Genomic DNA, 16,733 nt, shown 5'->3' on the forward strand with positions numbered 1-16,733 from the left:
AATTAGCCAGGCGTGGTGGCATGCACCTATAATCTCAGCTATTTGGGAGGCTGAGGCAGGAGAATCGCTTGAACCCATGAGGTGGAGGTTGCAGTGAGCCAAGACTGTGCCACTGCACTCCAGCTTGGGCAACAGAGCAAGACTCTGTCTCAAAAACAAACAAACAAACATCAGATCTCATGGGAACTTACTATCTCGAGAACAGCATGAGTGTAACCCCCCAGGATTAAATTATCTCCCAGCAAGTCTCTCCCAAGACACATGGGGATTATGGGGAACTATAATTCAAGAGGAGATTTGGGTGGGGACATAGCCACACTATATCACCAGTAAAACACTCTCAGAACTTATAAACAAGTACAGTAAAGCTGAAGGACTCAAAATCAACACACGAAAATCAGTAGTCTCCCTATATACTGACAATGTACTATCTGAAAAAGAAATCAAGAGAACAATCCCACTCATAATAGCTTTAAACAACTACCCAGGAATAAATTTAACCAAGGAGATGAAAGACCTGCCAATGAAAACTATAAAACATTGATGAAATAAATTGAAGATGACACAAATAAACAGAAAGATATCCCATATTCGTGGATTGGATAATTAATATGGTTAAGAAGTCCATAGTACCCAAAGCAACCTAAAATTTCAATGTAATCCCTAACAAAATCTCAATGTCTGTTTCATAGAAATAAAAAATAGTAATAAAAAATTCATATACAATCTCATAAAACCGTCAATAGCCAGGACAACCAACAGCAATAAGAACAAAGTTGTTAAGTATCACACCACCGGCTGGGCGTGGTGGCTCACGCCTGTAATCCCAGCACTTTGGGAGGCCAAGACAGGCGGATCACAAGGTCAGTAGATTGAGACCATCCTGGCTAACATGGTGAAACCCCAACTCTACAAAAATACAAAAAAAAAAAAAAAAAAAAAAAAAAAGGTATCACATCACCTGACCTCAGAGTATACGCCAAAGCCATAGTAATTAAAATAGCACAAAATTGACCAGAAAAAGAAGAAAAACAGACACGTTAACCAATGGAACTGAACAGAAAGCCTAGAAATGAACCCACGCATGTACAGGTGACTGATTTTAACACTGGTGCCAAGAAGACAAGGACATTCTCTTCAATAAATGATGCTGGGAAAACTGGATTTCCACATGCAGAAGAATGAAAGTGGACCCCTATCTCACACTATATTCAAAAATCAACTTAAAATGGACCAAAGACTGTAACATAACACCAGAAACTCTAAAATGGGTATCCACTTGTTTGGCTTCCCTAGGCCACATTGGAAGAAGAATTGTCTTGGGTCACACATAAAATATACTAACAGGCTGAGCACGGTGGCTCACACCTGTAATCCCAGCACTTTGGGAGGCCAAGGCAGGCGGATCATGAGGTCAGAAGTTCGAGACCAGTCTGGCCAACATGATGAAACCCCTTCTCGAGGCAGAAATCCAAGATGGCCGAATAGGAATAGCTCCGATCTACAGCTCCCAGCACGAGTGACGCAGAAGACAGGCGATTTCTGCGTTTCCAATTGAGGTACTGGGTTCATCTCACTGGGACTTGTTTGACAGTGGGTGCAGCCCACGGAGTGTGAGTCGCAGCAGGGCAGGGCATCACCTCACCTGGGAAGCACAAGGGGTTGGGGAATTCCCTTTCCTAGCCAAGGAAAGCTGTGACAGACGGTACCTGGAAAATCGGGACACTCCCATCCTAATATTGCGCTTTTCCAATGGTCTTAACAAACGGCATACCAGGAGATTATATCCCGAGCCTGGCTGGGAGGTCCCATGCCCACAAAGCCTTGCTCACTGCTAGCACAGCAGTCTGAGATGGAACTGCAAGGCAGCAGCGAGGCTGGGGGAGGGGCATCTGCCATTGCTGAGGTTTGAGTAGGTAAACAAAGCAGCTGGGAAGCTCAAACTGGGTGGAGCCCACCGCAACTCAACGAGGCCTGCCTGCCTGCCTCTGTAGACTCCACCTCTGGGGGCAGGGCATAGCTGAACAAAAGGCAGCTGAAACTTTTGCAGACTTAAATGTCCCTGTCTGACAGCTTTGAAGAGAGTAGTGGTTCTCCCAGCATGGAGTTTGAGATCTGAGAATGGACAGACTGCCTCCTCAAGTGGGTCCCTGATCCCCGAGTAGCCTAACTGGGAGACATCTCCAAGTAGGGGCCGACTGACACCTCATACAGCCGGGTGCCCCTCTGAGATGAAACATCCAGAGGAAGGATCAGGCAGCAACATTTTCTGTTCTGCAATATTTGCTGTTCTGCAGCCTCCACTGGTGATACCCAGGCAAATAGGGTGTGGAGTGGACCTCCAGCAAACTCCGACAGACCTGCAGTTGAGGGTCCTGACTGTTAGAAGGAAAACTAACAATCAGAAAAGAATAGCATCAACATCAACAAAAAGGATATCCTCATCAAAGCCTCATCTGTAGGTCACCATCATCAAAGACCAAAGGTAGATAAAACCACAAAGATGGGGAGAAACCAGAGCAGAAAAGCTGAAAATTCTAAAAATCAGAGCGCCTCTTCTCCAAAGGAATGCAGCTCCTCACCGGCAATGGAACAAAGCTGGACAGAGAATAACTTTGATGAGTTGACAGAAGCAGGCTTCAGAAGATCAGTAATAACAAATTTCTCTGAGCTAAAGGAGGATATTCGAACCCATCACAAAGAAGCTAAAAACCTTGAAAAAAGATTAGTTGAATGGCTAACTAGAATAAACAGCATAAAGAAGACCTTAAATGACCTGATGGAGCTGAAAACCATAGCACGAGAACTATATGGCACATGCACAAGCTTCAGTAGCTGATTTGATCAAGTGAAAGAAAGGGTATCAGTGATTAAAGATCAAATGAATGAAATGAAGCAAGAAGAGAAGTTTAGAGAAAAAAGAGCAAAAAGAAATGAACAAAACCTCCAAGAAATATGGGACTATGTGAAAACAACAAATCTATGTCTGATTGGTGTACCTGAAAGTGACAGGGAGAATGGAACCAAGTTGGAAAACACTCTTCAGGATATTACCCAGGAGAACTTCCCCAACCTAGCAAGGCACGCCACCATTCAAATTCAGGAAATACAGAGAATGCCACAAAGATACTCCTTGAGAAGAGCAACCCCAAGACACATAATTGTCAGATTCACCAAGGTTGAAATGAAGGAAAAAATGTTAAGGGCAGCCAGAGAGAAAGGTCGGGTTACCCACGAAGGGAAGCCCATCAGACTAACAGCAGATCTCTCAGCAGAAACACTGCAAACCAGAAGAGAGTGGGGGCCAATATTCCACATTCTTAAAGAAAAGAATTTTCAACCCATAATTTCATATCCAGCCAAACTAAGCTTCATAAGTGAAGGAGAAATAAAATCCTTTACAGACAAGCAAATGCTGAGAGATTTTGTCACCACCAGGCCTGCCTTACAAGAGCTCCTAAGGAAGCACTAAACATGGAAAGGAACAACCAGTACCAGCCACTGCAAAAACATGCCAAAATGTAAAGACCATCGATGCTAGGAAGAAATTGCATCAACTAATGAGCAAAATAGTCAGCTAACATCATGACAGGATCAAATTCACACATAACAATATTAACCTTAAATGTAAATGGACTAAATGCCACAATTAAAAGACACAGACTGGCAAATTGGATAAAGAGTCAAGAAACATCAGTGTGTTGTATTCAGGAGACCCATCTCATGTGCAGAGGCACCTATAGGCTCAAAATAAAGGGATGGAGAAAGATCTACCAATGGAAAACAAAAATAAATAAATAAATAAATAAATAAAAAGCAGGAGTTGCAATCCTAGTCTCTGATAAAACAGACTTTAAACGAACAAAGATCAAAAGAGAGAAAGAAGGCCATTATATAATGGTAAAGGGATCAATTCAACAAGAAGAACTAACTATCCTAAATATACATGAACCTAAAACAGGAGCACCCAGATTCATAAAGGAAGTCCTTAGAGACCTACAAAGAGACTTAGACTCCCATACAATAACAATGGGAGACTTTAACACCCCACTGTCAACATTAGACAGATCGACGAGACAGAAAGTTAACAAGGATATCCAGGACTTGAACTCAGCTCTGCACCAAGCAGACCTAATAGTCATCTACAAAACTCTCCACCCCAAATCAACAGAATATACATTCTTCTCAGCACCACATCACACTTATTCCAAAATTGACCACATAGTTGGAAGTAAAGCACTCCTCAGCAAATGTAAAAGAACAGAAATTAGAACAAACTGTCTCTCAGATCACAGTGCAATCAAATTAGAACTCAGGATTAAGAAACTCACTCAAAACCACACAACTACATGGAAACTGAACAACCTGCTCCTGAATGACTACTGGCTAAATAACGAAATGAAGGCAGAAATGAAGATGTTCTTTGAGACCAAAGAGAACAAAGACACAACATACCAGAATCTCTGGGACACATTTAAAGCAGTGTGTAGAGGGAAATTTATAGCACTAAATGCCCACAAGAGAAAGCAGGAAAGATCTAAAACTGACACCCTAACATCACAATTAAAAGAACTAGAGAAGCAAGAGCAAACACAGTCAAAAGCTAGCAGGAGGCAAGAAATAACCAAGATCAGAGCAGAACTGAAGGAGATAGAGACACAAAGACCCTTCAAAAAATCAGTGAATTCAGGAACTGGTTTTTTGAAACGATCAACAAAATTGATAGACCGCTAGCAACACTAATAAGGAAGAAAAGAGAGAAGAACCAAATAGATGCAATACAAAATGATAAAGGGGATATCACCACTGATCCCACAGAAATACAAACTACCATCAGAGAATACTATAAACACCTCTATGCAAATAAACTAGAAAACCTAGAAGAAATAGATAAATTCCTGGACACATACACCCTCCCAAGACTAAACCAGGAAGAAGTTGAATCCCTGAATAGACCAATAACAGGCTCTGAAATTGAGGAAATAATTAATAGCCTACCAACCAAAAAAAAGTCCACGACCAGATGGATTCACAGTTGAATTCTACCAGAGGTATAAAGAGGAGCTGATACCATTCCTTCTGAGACTATTCCAATCAATAGAAAAAGAGGGAATCCTCCGTAACTCATTTTATGAGGCCAGCATCATCCTGATACAAAGCCTGACAGAGATACAACAAAAAAAAGAGAATTTTAGACCAATATCCCTGATGAACATTGATGCAAAAATCCTCAATAAAATACTGGCAAACTGAATCCAGCATCACATCAAAAAGCTTATCCACCACAATCACATTGGCTTCATCCTTGGGATGCAAGGCTGATTCAACATATGCAAATCAATAAACATAATCCATCATATAAACAAAACCAAAGACAAAAACCATATGATTATCTCAATAGATGCAGAAAAGGCCTTTGACAAAATTCAACAGCCCTTCCTGCTAAAAACTCTCAATAAATTTGGTATTGATGGGATGTATCTGAAAATAATAAGAACAATTTATGACAAACCCACAGCTAATATCATAATGAATGGGTGAAAACTGGAAGCATTCCCTTTGAAAATTGGCACAAGATAGGGATGCCGTCTTTTACCACTCCTATTCAACATAGTATTGGAAGTTCTGGCCAGGGCAATCAGGCAGGAGAAAGAAATAAAGGGTATTCAATTAGGAAAAGAGGAAGTCAAATTGTCCCTGTTTGCAGATGACATGATTGAATATTTAGAAAACCCCACTGTCTCAGCCCCAAATCTCCTTAAGCTGATAAGCAACTTCAGCAAAGTCTCAGGATACAAAATCAATGTGCAAAAATCACAAGCATACCTATACACCAATAACAAACAGACAGCTAAATCATGAGTGAACTCCCATTCACAATTGCTTCAAAGAGAATAAAATACCTAGGAATCCAACTTACAAGGGATGTGAAGGACCTCTTCAAGGAGAACTACAAACCACTGCTCAATGAAATAAAAGAAGACACAAACAAATGGAAGAACATTCCATGCTCATGGATAGGAAGAATCAATATCATGAAAATGGCCATACTGCCCAAGGTCATTTATAGATTCAATGCCATCCCCATCAAGCTACCAATGACTTTCTTCACAGAACTGGAAAAAAACTACTTTAAAGTTCATATGGAAGCAAAAAAGAACCTGCACTGCCAAGACAATCCTAACCAAAACGAACAAAGCTGGAGGCATCACGCTACCTGACTTCAAACTATACTACAAGGCTACAGTAAGCAAAACAGCATGGTACACAGAGATATAGACCAATGGAACAGAACAGAGCCCTTAGAAATAATACCATACATCTACAACCATCTGATCTTTGACAAATCTGACAAAAACAAGAAATGGGGAAAGGATTCCCTATTTAATAAATGGTGCTGGGAAAACTGGCTAGCTATCGGTAGAAAGCTGAAACTGGATTCCTTCCTTACACCTTATACAAAAATTAATTCAAGATGGATTAAAGACTTAAATGTTAGACATAAAACCATAAAAACCCTAGAAGAAAACCTGGGCAATACCATTCAGGACATAGGCATGGGCAAGGACTTTATGACTAAAACACCAAAAGCAATAGCACCAAAAGCCAAAATAGACAAATGGGATCTAATCAAACTAAAGAGCTTCTGCACAGCAAAAGAAACTATCATCAGAGTGAACAAGCAACCTACAGAATGGGAGAAAATTTTTCCAATCTATCCCTCTGACAAAGGGCTAATATCCAGAATCTACAAAGAACTTAAACAAATTTATAGGAAAAATCAAACAACCCCATCAAAAAGTGGGCAAAGGATATGAACAGACACTTCTCAAAAGAAGACATTTATGCAGCCAGCAGACACATGAGAAAAATGTTCATCATTACTGGTCATTAGAGAAATGCAAATCAAAACCACAATGAGATACCATCTCATGCCAGTTAGAATGGCAATCATTAAAAAGTCAGGAAACAACAGGTGCTGGAGAAGATGTGGAGAAATAGGAATGCTTTTGCACTGTTGGTGGGAGTGTAATCTAGTTCAACCATTGTGGAAGACAGTGTGGTGATTCCTCAAGGATCTAGAACTAGAAATATAATTTGACCCAGCGATCCCATTACTGGGTATGTACCCAAAGGATTATAAATCATGCTACTATAAAGACACATGCACACGTATGTTTATTGCAACACTATTCACAATAGCAAAGACTAGGAATCAACCCAAATGTCCATCAATGATAGACTGGATTAAGGAAATGTGGCACATATACACCACGGAATACTATGCATCCATAAAAAGGATGAGTTCATGTCCTTTGTAGGGACATGAATGAAGCTGGAAACCATCATTCTGAGCAAACTATCACAAGGACAGAAAACCAAACACCGCATGTTCTCACTCATGGGTGGGAATGGAACAATGAGAACACTTGGGCACAGGGTGGGGAACATCACATACAGGGGCCTGTTGTGGGGTGGGGAGAGGGGGGAGGGATGGTATTAAGAGAAATACCTAATGTAAATGACGAGCTAATGGGTGTAGCACACCAACATGGCACATGTATACATATAAAACAAACCTGCACATTGTGCACATGTATCCTAGAATTTAAAGTATTTTTTTTTTAAAAGCCCCTTCTCTACTAAAAATACAAAAATTAGTCATGTGTGGTGGCACGGACCTGTAATTCCAGCCAATTGGGAGGCTGAAACAGGAGAATCGCTTGAACTGGGAGGCAGAGGTTGCAGTGAGCCGAGATCATGCCACTGCACTCCAGCCTGGGTGACAGAGAAAGACTCTGTCTCAAAAAAAAAAAAAAAAAAAAAAAAAAAATACACACACACACACACACATACACAGAAACAATAGCTGATAAGCTTTAAGAAAATCACCAAAAAAATCTCATAATGTTTAAGAAAGTTTACATATTTGTGTTGAGTCACATTCAAAGCTGTCCTGGGCTGCATGCAGCCCATAGACCACAGGTTGGATAAACTTGCTCTAAAATTGCCAGAAGAAAACAGAGAGTAAAAATTATATGGCATTGGTCTGGGCAGTTTTCTTTTGGACTTAACACCAAAAGTGCAAGCAACAAAAGTAAAACTAAACAAATAGGATTACATCAAACCAAAAAACTTCTACCCAGCAAAAGAAACAATCAACAGTGTGCAGAGATGACCTAAATACTGGGAAAAAGCACCTGCCATATATCCACAAGGGGTCAATATCCAACATCTATAAGGGGTCAATATCCAACATCTATAAAGGGTCAATATCCAACATCTATAAGGGGTCAATATTCAACATCTATAAAGGGTCAATATCCAACATCTATAAGGGGTCAATATCCAACATCTATAAGGGGTCAATATCCAACATCTATAAGGGGTCAATATCCAACATCTATAAGGGGTCAATCAATATCCAACATCTATAAGGGGTCAATATCCAACATCTATAAAGGGTCAATATCCAACATCTATAAGGGGTCAATATTCAACATCTATAAAGGGTCAATATCCAACATCTATAAGGGGTCAATATCCAACATCTATAAGGGGTCAATATCCAACATCTATAAGGGGTCAATATCCAACATCTATAAGGGGTCAATCAATATCCAACATCTATAAGGGGTCAATATCCAACATCTATAAGGGGTCAATATCCAACATCTATAAGGGGTCAATCAATATCCAACATCTATAAGGGGTCAATATCCAACATCTATAAAGGGTCAATATCCAACATCTATAAGGGGTCAATATCCAACATCTATAAAGGGTCAATATCCAACATTTATAAGGGGTCAATATCCAACATCTATAAGGGGTCAATATCCAACATCTATAAGGAGCTCAAACTTAGCAAGGAAACAGAAACCAATTCAAAAATGGGCTAGGGACCTGAATAGACATTTCCACTGAAGTCTTTAAAGCCATGAACACATTTTGGCACAAACACTATATCACATGCAATTATTTTTTGTAAAAGATTTTTTGTGAAGCCATCAATATATGTTAGAGTGATTCTTCATCTATGAGAGGAAAATGTTTAAATCAATATATAAAGTATCTGTATATTGCATATTTAAATATCTACTTATATATCTATGTATTGAAATCAATGTCTTCAGTATCTGTATTGGCACTTTAGTGCAGAAGAAAGTTGCATAGAGAACAGTAAGAGCAAGGCCATTGAGCCTATATTATCGAATGGGTTTCATCATTTGAAACAATAAAGTTGTTCATTGGCAGAATTTCTAATCAAGTTAGTATAGATTTTATGCCATTGGATACAAGATAGCAACAATGAAGTTAATTGGTTTTTTATCTTCAGTATTTGCTTCAAGGGAAAAAATCTCAGGCTCCTAGCAATTTCTGATACCAGGAAACCATGAAATGTGAGACTATAGGAATCAGGGTGGTTTAGCTTCTGGTAATTGGCATTTGTATAGTTATAATCTGTATCACAGTTATAGAAACCAATATATTCTTGATCACGTTGATCATATTGTAAGTAGAAGAACTCTTTCCCCAAGAAATAAGATGGAGAGAGTTTTTGGAGAATAGCCTCACTGAAATGGCACTGGGTTTTGGTGATTTCCCCAGTTCCTCCACAGCTCCTCAGTGCCCTGGCCATTTCTGGAAAGTCATGGTATTCTGATTGCCTTTTCTCTTCCTCCAAAGTTTGGAAGTTTCCTTGTTTTTTGTTACAAACTGAAAGGTGTCAAGATGCCATTTCAGAATTACACAGGGATTTGTGAAGGCATTCAATAGCCAGAGCTTCTTCCTGCCTTTTCTTCCTCTTGCTGGAGAAGAGCAGGTTGTACCAGCTGGTTTTCAGTTACGCTCTGCAGAGGTTGATAAATATTTCCTTTAAAATAGAAGTCCACAGCCCTGCCATTATAGTTCTCCAATTGTAGACAGGTTCCTCTCTAGGCAACACTCATAGCAGCTGGAATTTCCTCTGATATGAAGACAACAGTTGATGAAAGACAGGTAATTTTTGTAATCAGGAGTTCTGAGGATCTAAAGTTGGATGTTGCCTCAGTACCTCAAAAGCATCTTCAGATGCTTGACCCAGCTTATGTTGTTCAGTCCAAGTCATGCTTCATGAATAAACTGATGATTAGTACAATTAGTTGTGGAGGCTGAGAAGTTCAACGTTGAGGGACCAAATCTGGTGAGGGCCTTCTTCTTGGTGGAGACTACCTGCAGAGTCCTGAGGCTGTGCAGGACATCAAACAGCAATGGGGCTGAGTGTGCTCTGTTTTTACTGTAAAGATATTTTTATATACCAACATGGGAGCTGGGGCAGGTAGGGATGAGGGTATTTCAGGGACCACTTGCAGAAGGTGGAGCTGCCTTCTCTCCAAGGGACTCTCACACACAGACAGGAAAGAGTTACCAGGGAGACTGAGATGGGGAACAACTCCAGAGAGAGATGGACCAAACTGAACAAGAAGAGATATGGAGAGGCAACAGGTAAGAACAGCAGGACCAAATGGGACGAAGACTGGGGGGGTTTCTGAGAGGAGGCAGGGCTCTCCTACCTGACAGGCACCACCTTCCTTGTTCAAAAGACATGAAAGTGCTGGCCCTTGCCCCTCTGGGCTCCACCATCTGGCTAGCAGTTTATATAACTCAGTTATATTTTATAGATTCTCATCCAATGGTATTGGGATCATCATTTTGTTTTTAATAAGTTATTCACAAAATTGTCCATTTTCTACCTATTTCAAACCATGTCATAATTTAGTTTTTCATGATGCCCTTACATGCGCAAATGTTGCATCTATCCATCTGTTTTGAAACACCTTCAGGGCTCCTACATGGGAGAAATACCAATATGGATGCCATATCAAACCCTATTGGAGTCTGAGGCATTGAGATTATCCACAGGGATCGAATCCTGCCATATACTTAAACGTTCTGGGCCTACCATCTTTTCACGAGTCCTGAAACGAAGCTCCTTGTGACCTCTATCTTAGGTAAAAGTATCGAATTTTAGTATCAATCAAAGAAGAGGGCAAAGCTGATCTGAGAAGGACCTTGAAGCCATTGGAATCCTGAGCAGAGGGAGATCCCATCTTGAAGTCTGGAGCTCTCCAAGGTCCTGATGTGGGCAGAGCCTCCAGTTAGTCCTTGTCTCACCTGTTTATCTGTCCATCTGACATTTACAGGACAGCTTCTGTGTGCTGAGTTCTGTGAGGCTGTTGCATATACAGAGAGAAACAACTAAGACCCAGCCCCCACCTCTGTTCTGCTTACAGTCTAAGGGAAGCCCTGTTCAGTCTGGGTCTTTTTCTTCTGAATCTGCCCACGCCAGTGGTGAGTCAGAGGTTGTGCTTAAACATTATGTTAGTTATCTAGGGCCACCATAACAAAATATCAGATTTGGTGTTTCAAAGAACAGAAATGTATTTTCTTACAGTTCTGGAGGCCAGAAGTCCACTATTAAGGTATCAGCAAAGTTGGGGTCTCCTGGGGCCCCTCCCCTTGGCTTGCAAATGACCGCCTCTTGCAATGTCCTCACATAGTCTTCTGTGTGGCCCCTGGTGTCCCTTCCTCTTCTTATAAGAATGCCAGTCCTATTGGATCAGGGCCCTTCCTTATGACCTTATGCAGCCTTAATTACCTCTTAAAAAGCCCTATCACTGGCCAGGCATGGTGGCTCATGCCTGTAATCTCAGCACTTTGGGAGGCTGAGGCAGGCGGATCACCGGGTCAAGAGATCGAGACCATCCTGACCAACATGGTGAAACTCTGTCTCTAATAAAATTACAAACATTAGCCAGGCATGGTGGCGTGTGCCTGTAGTCCCAACTACCCAGGAAGCTGAAGCAGGAGACGCGCTTGAACCCAGGAAGCGGAGGCTGCAGTGAGCTGAGATCGTGCCACTACACTCCAGTCTGGTGACAGAGCGAGACTTCGACTGGAAAAAAAAAAAAGCCCTATTGCCAAACACAGTTACATTGGGGATTCAGGATTAGGGGGTCCAATATATGGATTTTGGGGGACACAAGTCAGTTGATAACAAACATCTTGAGCTGGAAAGGCCTTCTTTCTTTGCTGATGGATGTCAGTGTCATGTGTGGACCCCACGGAAAGTTTACAAGCCCGTCCTGACCTTCGCTTTCTGCTTGTGTAAGTCTGCACATCCATCTAGGAATGAGAAGTCGTTAGAACCCCGCCTGCTTTCCCCTGAGCTTACATGAAGCCTTGTGCTTTTTCCCAGCGTCCCAGAACCACTGGAGAACAGGGTTGCTTCTTCTTTGAATTTCTACCTGATCTACTGGTCTGTTGCTTGCCCGAAACAGCAGCATGACCTCAAGCAGCCTTGATGCTGGCCTTCCTCGGCTGTCTGCCCAACACTCCACTGTTTCTGACAACAGCTGGCCATGGACTTTTCCACACTTTCCCCCAAATCAGTCAGCATTCCTGGTGTCTTGCTCTCCCCTCTAGTGCTACCATGCCATGGACCTGGGGAAACAGGAGCAGTCCCCGCTGAAATGCCACAGGCTCCCACTGTTCTTGCCAAGGGTTTCAACGCTTCTGTTTCTTGCAAGCCTTTAGTCCATTTCCAGAATCCTGAAATGACTGTTTTTGGAAATTCTGTTCAGCTTTGTGGTTGCTTTTGGGGAAGAGAATTTGCCAAGCTCCTCAGTCATGCTGGAAGTCCCAGGCCCTCTTGTAGTTTACTAATTTGTTTCTAAGCTGGACCTGTTTTCCATGGGGAAGTGTGTGTGTCTCTGTGTATGTGTGTCGAGTCTAAATGGGAATTATCTGGGCAATATAGAGTGGTTAGTCCCCTTTTGTTTGTCAACTGTCACTTTAGTACATTTTATTGTAGTAATTAAATCACTGCAAATTCTCTCCTTTCATCACATTTAGAATTAAGGGTGAAATGCACAGTCTTTGCTTCTAACACTTACATAGAGGAACTGAACCAGAGACAATCTGTCATCCTGTTGGCTTTTGGACTGCCTGTCTGGTATCAGGAACCTCTCCAAAATGGGGTAAAGGAACCAAAACTGAATGCTAGGCAATCATGGACACATCCAAACTGAGTTATTCCATTATCTTTTCTTGTGAACCTCTAGGAAATAAAATATTAAGCCTCTTAAAAGCACATTTTATCACTTGTCCTAAAATTATCTATATCTTTTCTTTGTAAGATATACTAATATTCCTTAGAAATTCCATTGAATGTAAAATAAAACACCCTAAAACTCCACCAATAGAGAGAAGTAGGTGTTAATTATTTTTAGTACATACCCAAATTCGTCTATGTAAACATGAAAAACAACAACGCACATCTACATTTACTGTCATGGAAATGACACCCCTGACGCGCTGTTCCCGGAGAGGCAGGGCGCAGGCGGCAGGCACCATCTCCCCCATGTGACATCACTCACAAATACACAATGTTATCAGGAGATTATCTTTCCGTGATAAAACTGTTAGCTCTGGGTTGATAGAAGGTCTCAAGATTCAAAAGCGTCCCCCCCAACCCCCTCTGACCTCACTCACCTCACACTGCAACACACCCCATAAGATACACCGCCCCACAAACACACCGTCACACAACCCACATGAACACTGGCAGTCCCCAGGGTCAAGAGCTCCACACACCACGCCCTGACCCTGGCCCTCCTCACAGATCTCTCCTGATCTGCATGCTCTGTGGGCGCACTGCCTCAGACACAATCCACACAAAACCTCTCACCCCCATCCCCTGCTGCAGAAAGCACCAGCGTGCAAAAAGCATGCCGAATTAGAAAGAACAGAAAATGAATGCAGGTAAAGCAAAAACAAACAACAAAAACTCAAGATACACAGCTCAGGAGAAAGCAAATACAAGGAGAAAGATACAGTCCACGTGGGCCGGCTGGGAGTGCCCAGTTGTGCCCGGCTGTGCCTGGCAGAAGACCAGGCCACTTGCTGCTCTGGAGCCACAGGGAGGTCCTGGAGAGCCTCTGCCCCCACTCCAGGTCCCCAGTGTGCCAAGCCTCCAACACGCACTTGCGTTTCCAATCCCCAGACAACCTTAGTCCCTCACAGCCCCAACCAACAGCCAGTGCGGACACGGGTCCTCAGGGTGACGTGGCCATCCTGGGAACAGAGGGTGCAAGGCCGGGGTTGCCGTGACTGACCCTTCCCCGGTTAACGCCAGCGTGGGAACCCGGCTTTTCGTGCATCACATGCTGGAAACTGTTCACGGTACTTATATTTCTTTACACAGCACTGCAAGATACCTACGTTTTGTGATTCAGTCACATCGCCTACAGAAGCCACAGGGAGACGGGGGAGGCCAGACAAGCCGCAGTCCAGCCTTCCCTTTGCTAGGGGCCCCTGGCAACCGAAACTCGCCACAAATGCTCAAACGTGTCTGATTTTGTTCAAAGTGTTAATTTTCCAGGCCTTTGCACACGAGTCCATGTGGCCTACGAGCCTCATTTCCACAGGAACCTGGGTTCGGGTTTGCAGCGCAGGCCTAGAGCCGGTCATCTGTACACTCCCACCCCAGTTGCAAAGAAAAGGGAATCCCCCAGAAGCCGGACGTGGCCGGGAGGCAATCCTGGTCCTGGCCAGAGCTGTGGTCTCTTCCAGAGTTGACGCCCCCCACCCCTCAGCGACCCCCGCACAAGTTGCCCCTCCTACCTGAGAGGCTAAGGTGTTAGGTGTGGGCAGAGACTTCCCCCACAAATGTCAGGCTATGAAGGACGGCATATGAGGGGCTGCCTGTGAACACGAGGGGCTGCCTGTGAACACGAGGGGCTGCCTGTGAACACGAGGGGCTGCCTGTGAACACGAGGGGTTACATATAAGGGGCTGCCCGTGAGCCCGGCCGTCGTGGGTTGGGGGGTGGGGGCGCTGCCTGGCCCTTCACGTTCTGCGATATTCATATGGACCCGACTTCCATTCCCCCTGGGGTGCCGGGCCACGGCGGCCGCCTCCTCTTCCTCCTGCTGGGCGGGGTCTGCAGTCTGACCAGGCCCCCCTAGCACACAGGAGCGTGGGGGCTGAAACAGGTGGAAACAGAAGAAGGCAATTGGGGTTTGGGGGGCGGGGGCGGTTTCTGTTTGTTACTGGACGTAGCCACAAAGGAACTGCTTTCTAGGGGGCTCACCAACTTTAGGGGCTTCCCTAAAAGGCGCGGGAGCGTAGGACCCACGCGGCGCTCAGCAGTCGGGCGGGGGCTCCAGGGCTCCCGGTTCTGCGCTCTCCTCCCGCAGCGCCGGGCAGCAGGTGAGCGTCGGGGGGAGCAGCGGATCTCCGGCGTCCCCAGGCACGCCCCGGGTCTCAGCCGCTCAAATCCTCCCTCTGGAAACTTCGCACTCCGCCCCCCCGCCCCGTCCTCTTCACCAGCCCCCTCCCCGGTTCCGGCGCTCGCAGGAAGGAACCGCCCCGCCGGTCTGCGCGGCCGCAGCGTGGACTCCCCGCACCCCCTCGCAGAGTCCAGGACTGGGGCCACCACCCCGCATCTGCCCGCCGGGCGCAGCGCCGTTACCTGGGCAGCAGCTCCGGGCGCCAAGGTCCCCTTCACGTTTCAGTTACTGGAGCTGCTCGGAAACCTGCGGGGCCGCCCCGGCCCGTCTCCTCCTCACCCCCCGCCCGCCTCTTTCTCCTCTTTAACACCCCCCTCCTCCTAGTCCTCCCGCCGCTGCCCCTCACACGCCGGCAGGGGTGGGAAGAGCCTGGGCTGGGCCCGCCTGCCCCGAGCGCTCCGAGGTTCTCCTTCTCTTGGCGGCGCCCCGTTGGGCTCGCAAAGCCCAACCCCAATTCCCACAGCCAGAGAAGGGGACTCGGGGCGGCAGCGAGGCGGGGGTGGGGGGCGTTTGCGCAGCCCCCGCCGCCGGGATTCTGACCTTGGGGACACAGCAGCGAGCAGAGGCGGAAGAGACCCCCGCGCCCTCCTGCGGCCCAGAGGTCAGCCGAGGTCTGAGGCAGGTGGACGGTTTCGTGCCCGTCCCCGGCGCGTGGGACGCCCGGCAGGACCCGAACCCGCGGCCCTGAGCCCGGCGCGGCGTCCCCGCCCTTGCCCCCTCTCGCAGCAACACCCCCCAACACACACATAGGTTTTGTTCCCGCGTCCTTGTCTGCACCCCGCGGTCCCGACCAAGTTCTGACCTCAGGTTAGGCGCGAGCCCTTCCCTCTGCCAGGTGCGGAGGCTGGAGATGAAGAAGCCGGGCCCCAGGCGCCTTTCCGGAGCACCGTCACCTGTGCGGGTGCAGTGGGGGCCGAGGTGGAGGCGCAGCAGTGCTAGGGCCAGGCTTCACGGTGTTTAGGTAAACGCCATTTCCTTAAAAATAAACTTCCAGCCTGGGCAACATAGTGAGACCCCCTTCTCTACAAAAAGTAAAAATAAAATTTGCCTGGCTCACCTGTGGTCCCAGCTACTCCGGAGGCTGAGGCGGGAGGATCGCTTGAGCCCGGGAGGCGGAGACTGCGGTGAGCTGAGATCGCGCCACTGCCCTCCCGCCTGGGCCACAGGGCGAGACCCTGTCTCCAAAAAAGAAAGAAAAACAAACTTGAAACTCTGCTTCTCTGGGCGATGAGCTTCGGGAAGCCCCCGTTGCCCTGACTCTCCCCCACCACGCATGACGGTGCATTTCTTGCCGAGGAAGTGTTTCAACTGCTTTTTTTTTTCTTTTTTTTTTTTTTTTTTTTTTTGACGGAGTCTTGCTGTCTCCCAGGCTGTAGTGCAGTGGCGCGATCTCGGCTC

The 16,733-nt window shown here is 45.3% G+C and overlaps 1 protein-coding gene across 1 annotated transcript in view; it reads right to left on the minus strand.

Moving 5' to 3' along the window:
- The window catches only part of SDHA (succinate dehydrogenase complex flavoprotein subunit A), a 196,393-nt gene extending 181,387 nt beyond the window's left edge, over positions 1-15,006 (minus strand). The window contains exon 1 of the mRNA XM_050795356.1: positions 15,003-15,006. The gene's annotated coding sequence lies outside the window, so the exon portion shown is untranslated. The remainder of the gene's footprint in view (positions 1-15,002) is intronic.
- Positions 15,007-16,733: the final 1,727 nt, after the last annotated feature.

This window comes from Macaca thibetana, chromosome 6, assembly GCF_024542745.1.
Source record: "Macaca thibetana thibetana isolate TM-01 chromosome 6, ASM2454274v1, whole genome shotgun sequence".
Classification (NCBI taxonomy): domain Eukaryota; kingdom Metazoa; phylum Chordata; class Mammalia; order Primates; family Cercopithecidae; genus Macaca; species Macaca thibetana.